Genomic DNA, 6,116 nt, shown 5'->3' on the forward strand with positions numbered 1-6,116 from the left:
TTGGGTCACACCCAGCGATGCTCAGGGGTTACTCCTGGCTTTGCACTCAGGAATTACTCCTGGCAGTGCTTGGGGGACCATGTGGGATGCTGGAGATCGAACCTGGATGCAAGGCAAACGGCCTACCCACTGTGCTATCGCTCCGTCCCCCTGTTCCACGCACACTCGAGAAGACTGTATACTCAACTTTTTGAGAATAAAATGTCCTGTATATATCTACTAAATCCCTTTCTTCCATTTCTTCCCTCAGATGCTGTATGTCCTTGCTAAGCTTGAGTCTGGTTGATCTGTCAAAAGGTGATAAAGCGTTGTTGAAGTCTCCCACTAGTATTGTGTTGCTATCAATGTCTTTCTTCCAGTCTATGAGTAGTTGTTTTAAGTACTTCGCTGATCCCTCATTAGGTGCATATATATTTAGTATTGTTAATTCTTCCTGTTGTACAGATCCCTTTATCAATGAAATTACCTTCACTGTCTCTTGTGAGCTTCTTCAGGCTTAAATCAATGTGGTCAGATGTAGGGAGCCATTTTATAATCCTGGCTCTTATGTTCAAGTACGACAGAGCATGGCTCTTCTCAGAGGCTTACTGAAACTTCCTGCCATTGCTGACCTTGCTGACCTTACCGCTCCATCATTGTTTACCTATAAATGGACATGTCACGATCTATGATTGACTACTACCTGTACGGGGGTCCAGGCACGTATACCATACCACTGCCTCCCAGCAGGCAAGTATAAATGCCATAGCTGCCAGTGAATAAACTCTCTCTCTCTCCTCTTTCTTGTTGCTCTCTGCGTCTGCGTCTGTTCATTCGGCTGCGTCCCCTTCTCAGCCCCACAAAGGGTCCTACCTTCTGGCCAGGGTGGGGCCCTCACAGTCTGATACTAGGATGGCTACCCCAGCTTTTTTTATGGGAGTTGTTCGCCTGTAGAACTGTTTTCCAGCCTTTGACTTTGAGCCCGTGTTTGCTCTGACTGTTGAGATATGTTTCTTGCAGGCAGAATATTGGGTTCAATTTTCTAATCCATCCTGCCACTCTGTGTCTTTTAATTGGTGTGTTTAGTCCATTGACATTGAGAGAGATTATTGTTATGGGGTTTTGTCCCATTTTTCCGCTGAAATTTGGAGATTTGTGGGGTCTGTCTTGTCTTAAATTAGCCCATTCAGTTGTTCTTGTAACCATGATTTTGAGTCTATAAAGTTCCTGAGCTGTTGTTTATCTGTAAAACTCTGTGTTGTTCCTTCTGTTATGAATGAGAGTCTAGCCTGGTAAAGTATTTTTAGTGAGGCGCTTATTTCATTATATTCCACCACTGTTTTCGGGCCATGAGGGTTTCATCCGACAAGTCGGCTGTGAATCTTAAGGATGCTCCTTTATAGGCAGTTTCTTTCTTTGATCTTTCTGTTTTCAAGATTTTGTCTCTATCTAAGGTTTTGGTCATTTTGATCAGGATGTGTCTTGGGGTGTTTTTATTTGGATTTCTTCTAGCTGGTACCCTTCGGGCCTCCTGGATGTGGTCACATACTTTCTTTAGCTATGTGAACATCGTAGCAATGATGTCTTTGACAGTTTCTTCTTCATCAGGGTTTTCTTCCTGTCCCTCTGGGACTCCAATAATTCTTAAATATAAGAATTACTCCTATTGGCTTCATCACTATCTTCTCTTGCCATCTGTTCCCAGATTGTCAGTCTCTTTTCCATTTTATGTTCTTTTCTAGAGAGTCTCTGGACTTCATCTTCGAGCTCACTGATTTTGTCCTCAGCACCTGTTACTCTGCTGCTGAGGCTGTCCACTGAGTTTTTTAATTCGCCTACCAAGTTTTTCAGGTCTGACATTTCTGTTTGTAATTTTGTTTTCATTTTCTGCATTTCTACCTTCAAATCCTCTTGTATTTTATTGGTATTACTATCCTTTTTTTTTTTAGCTCCCTATGCATCCTCAGTTGCTCCCTTCTAAATTCCTTGTCAGGTAGGTTGTATAGCACTTCATTTCTGTTGGGGTCTTCTGGGCTAGCCTCTTCAACAAGTAAGCTTGCGCTCTCCGACAAGACGAGACCCGGAGTGGCCGCACACCTGCTCCTAAAAGACCATGATCCTGGAGGCCTACTAACTAATTTCAGCACCCAGAGGCTTCTTACAGAATTATGCCTCTAGACTGTGAACTCAGCTGCGACCCCATGCCACCCTGGGAGGGGAAAGGTTTTTCTTTCTCGGCTTTTTCTTTCCACTGTGGCAGCGGCAACAGGGGCCACATAGCGACAGCCATCTTATAGAGCCCAGTAACTGGAAGTATGAGTTTGCAGTGACTGGAGCGTGGGAGATCTTGGGATGGGGGCGATACTGGCGCGCTCTCTGCCCAGATGAGACCTGGAGCATCCGCACAAAAACGGCTCCTCTGCTCCTAAAAGACCATGATCCTGGAGGCCTATTAACTACTTTCAGCATCCAGCTGCTTATTACAGAAATGCCTCTAGACTGTGATCTGAGCTGCGACCCCATGCCGCCTCGGGAGGGGAAAGGTTTTTCTCTCTCAGCTTTTCCTTTCTGCGGTGGCAGCAGCAGTGGCGGCCGCATGGTGACTGCCATCTTATAGAGTCCAGTAACCTCTAGACTTGGGGTCGCAGCTGAGTTCACAGTCTAGAGGTACGAGCTTGCAGTGACGCAACTTCTGGCAGAAATTTCTCTGGACTTAATTACTAAAATACCAGAAATCCAAAACCACGTGGCCGTGACCTCATATACACTTCATTCTCATTCTCAGCAATGGAAAACAAATTATCAAATGATGCCTTTTCAGCAGGTTTGATTGTTGGGGGGAAATTCCAAATTATAATAGTGAGTTTTCTGTTGAAATATTGAATGTGATAAAAGTATAGCGAAAGTAAAGCGAAGATCATTAGCCACGGGGGGGGGATGGGATGTATACCGGGGTTCTTGATGATGGAACATGTGCACTGGTGAAGGGATGGCGGTTTGATCATTGTATGTCTGATACTTAAACCTGAAAGCTTTGTAACTTTTTTCATGGTGATTCAATAAAAATAAATAAGTGGGGAATAAAAAAAAAGAATGAGTTTAAATAAAAAACAACAAAAATGAAAAAAAAACATGTAAGCTTGGTGGGGATATGCATTGTGACCTATGTGGTTCAGCCCTTCACACTCACTTTACTATTCTGTTTATGATGCAATTTTAATTGAGGTGAGCTAAAAGACATATTGGCTAATGTGTTTCTGGTGGTTAGTCCTTGTATATAGTTTCTGTGTCACTCATTATCTCTGTGACTCTATTTTTCTGTCTCTATCTCTCTCTGTGTCTCTGTCTCTCTCTGAATCTCCATCTGTCTCTCAGTCTAGCTCTGTCTCTGTCTTTTCTCCATTTCTCTTCATCTTTATCTCTGCCTGTTTTTGTGACTATCTCTGTCTCTCTTGTGTCTCTACTCTGAGAGTCTTTATCACTATTTTTGTCTCATTTTCTTTCTGAATGTCTGTATTTTTGCTTATCTCTCTGTCACTTTGTGTCTATCTTTCTGTCTCTGTCTCTCTTTCTCTAGGTCTCTGTCTTTCCCTGTATCTTTGTATTTCTATCTCCCTGCATGTGTATCTCTCTGTCCCTCCTTTTCTTAGTTTATGTATTTGTTCATCTTCTGTCACTCTATCTCTATTTTTGCATTTGTCTCTCTTTCTCTGTGTTTCTCAGTCTCTGTGTCTATCTCTTTTCTGTCTTTTTCCATCTCTATTTTTATTTCTCTCTGTCTCCGAGTTTCTCTGTCTCTTTGCTGTTCTTTCCCTATGTCTCTCTGTTTGTCTCTGTTTCCCACTCTGTCTCTGTCTCTCTTTTCTGCATTTCTGACTGTGTGATTCCAGCTCAGTGTCTCTGTGTCCTCTTCTCTGTGTGTCTCTTTATCTCTCTGTGCCTCTGTCTTTCTATTTCCTTCCTTTTTGTCTCTCTTGATCTCTAATGTATTTCTGTCTCTGTATTTCCACCTCTGCATTGGTGTATTTATCTCTCTCTTCCAGTCCGACACCCTATCTATGTCTATCTTGCTCTGTGACTCTATCTTTCTATCTCTCTGATTCTGTGTCTACATCTCTATCTCTCTGTAACTCTCTTGATGCCTCTCATGACTCTCCCCCTGTCTTGTAGTCTCCAGATTCTTTCTCTATCTCTCTCTGTGTCTCTGTATATCTGTCTTCTCTTTTTGTCTCTTTCCCATTGACTATCTCTGTATCTCATTATTTATCTATCTTTATCTCTCTGTGTCGCTCTGTTCCTTTTGTCAGTCTCTGTATCTATCACTGTCTTTCATCCTCCCTGTTTGTCCCTTTTTCTGTGTTTCTTTGAGCATTTCTGTTTCTTTCTATGTCTCCCTGTTTCTGTTTCTGTCTCTGACTCTGTATCCTTCTCTTTGTCTTTTATTCATCACCTGACCTCAGCTTGATCCATAGCACCACATATGGTTTCCTATGTCTCTCTTTATCTCTACCCCTGTATATCTCTCTTTCCCTCTGTCTATGTCTCTATACTTTTCCTGCCTCTCTCTGGCTATCTCTCTCAGAGCCTCTTCTATCTCTTTTTATATGTCTCTCTTTGTCTCCATTTGACTAGATCTACTTGTGACTCTACATGTTTGTCTCTGTCTATCATTCTACATCTCTGTATCTCTTTCATGCTGGTTCTATCACTCTTTCTCTTGTATGGTTTTAGCTTTTCCCATCTCTCCACTTGTCTCTTTATCTTTGTTTCTCTGTCTTACTCTGTGGTTCTCTCTTACTCTGTGACTCTCTGTTCTGTGTCTTTCTGTGACTCTATCTCTTTCTCATTCTTTCTGTCTTCCTCTGTCTTCTGTATCTCTGTGACTCAGTTTATCTGTCTCTTCTCTCCCTCATTTTTTGGTAATACTCATCTGTCTGTCTTTGCCTCCTCTGTCTCTCTGTCTTCCTCTGTTTTTATCTTTATTTCTCTTTGTGCCTCTGTCTCTGTAGCTCTCTGCCTACCTGTTTCTCTATGTCTCTATCTATCTCTCTGTGTGTCACTGTCTCTGTCTCCCTATCTTTATCTCTATGAATCTGTCTCTGTGCACTTTTCTATATGTAAGTCTCTGTCTATTCCTGTGACTCACTTTGTCTTTCTCTGTGTGTGATGTCTGTCTCTCTTTTTCTATGCAAGATTTTCTGTCTTTTTTCTCTCGGTCTCTGTCTGTGTAATTCTCTGTGTTTCTGTTTCCTCTTTATTTCTCCAGTTCTCTCTGTGCTTCTGTTTCTATCTATCTCTGTGACTTTGTGTCTCTCTGACCCTCTCTGTCTCACTTTCTCTTTGTCTTCACCCATCTCTCTCATTCTCAGTCTCTCTTTGTAACTTTCTCTTTCTGAAACTCTATCTCTTTATCTCTTTTCTTTCTGTGAATTTGTCTCTTTTTGTCTTCTTATTTGTCTCTTGAGAGTGTGTCCCTGTCTGTCTCTGTAACTCTATCTCTGTCTTTATCTGTTTCTCTTTATTTCTCTGTCTTTCCTGGTCTTTATTTTCTCTCGCTGCATGTGTGTCTTTCTCTGACTTGCTTCCAGATTTTCCTCTGTTTCCCTAACTGTCCTCTTTGTGTGTCACTCTACATCTCCATCTGATTCTTTATCTCTTTAAGTCTCTATATCTCTGTCTTCTTTCTCTATCTCACTCTGGATCTCTCTAACTCTATGACTTTATCTCTTTCTCTGTGTATATCTCTGTCTCTCTAATTCTGTGTACCTATCTTTATCTCTTTCTATCTCTTTCTGTGTGTCTCTGTCCTTCAATATATCTCTCTGTGTCTCTGTCTCTCTGTGACTCTCTCTGTATTTCTTATCTTCTACAGTGTCTTTGTTATTGTTCTGGAAATATCTGTATCTTTCTTTTTCTCTTGTCCTATGTCAACCCTGGCTATCCTGTGTTGTTTTTTTTATTGAATCTCCATGCTATACACAGTCACAAAGTTGTTTATGATTGAATTTCAATGTTCACTATTAGGTTTCAATTTTTTAAAGTTACTTATGATTGGGTTTCATACAATTTTCCAACACCCATCCCTTCACCAGTGTATATTTGGTCCCCACTTTCCCTCCCACCACGACACCCCAGCT

This window comes from Sorex araneus, chromosome X (genome assembly GCF_027595985.1).
Source record: "Sorex araneus isolate mSorAra2 chromosome X, mSorAra2.pri, whole genome shotgun sequence".
In the NCBI taxonomy this organism is placed as follows: domain Eukaryota; kingdom Metazoa; phylum Chordata; class Mammalia; order Eulipotyphla; family Soricidae; genus Sorex; species Sorex araneus.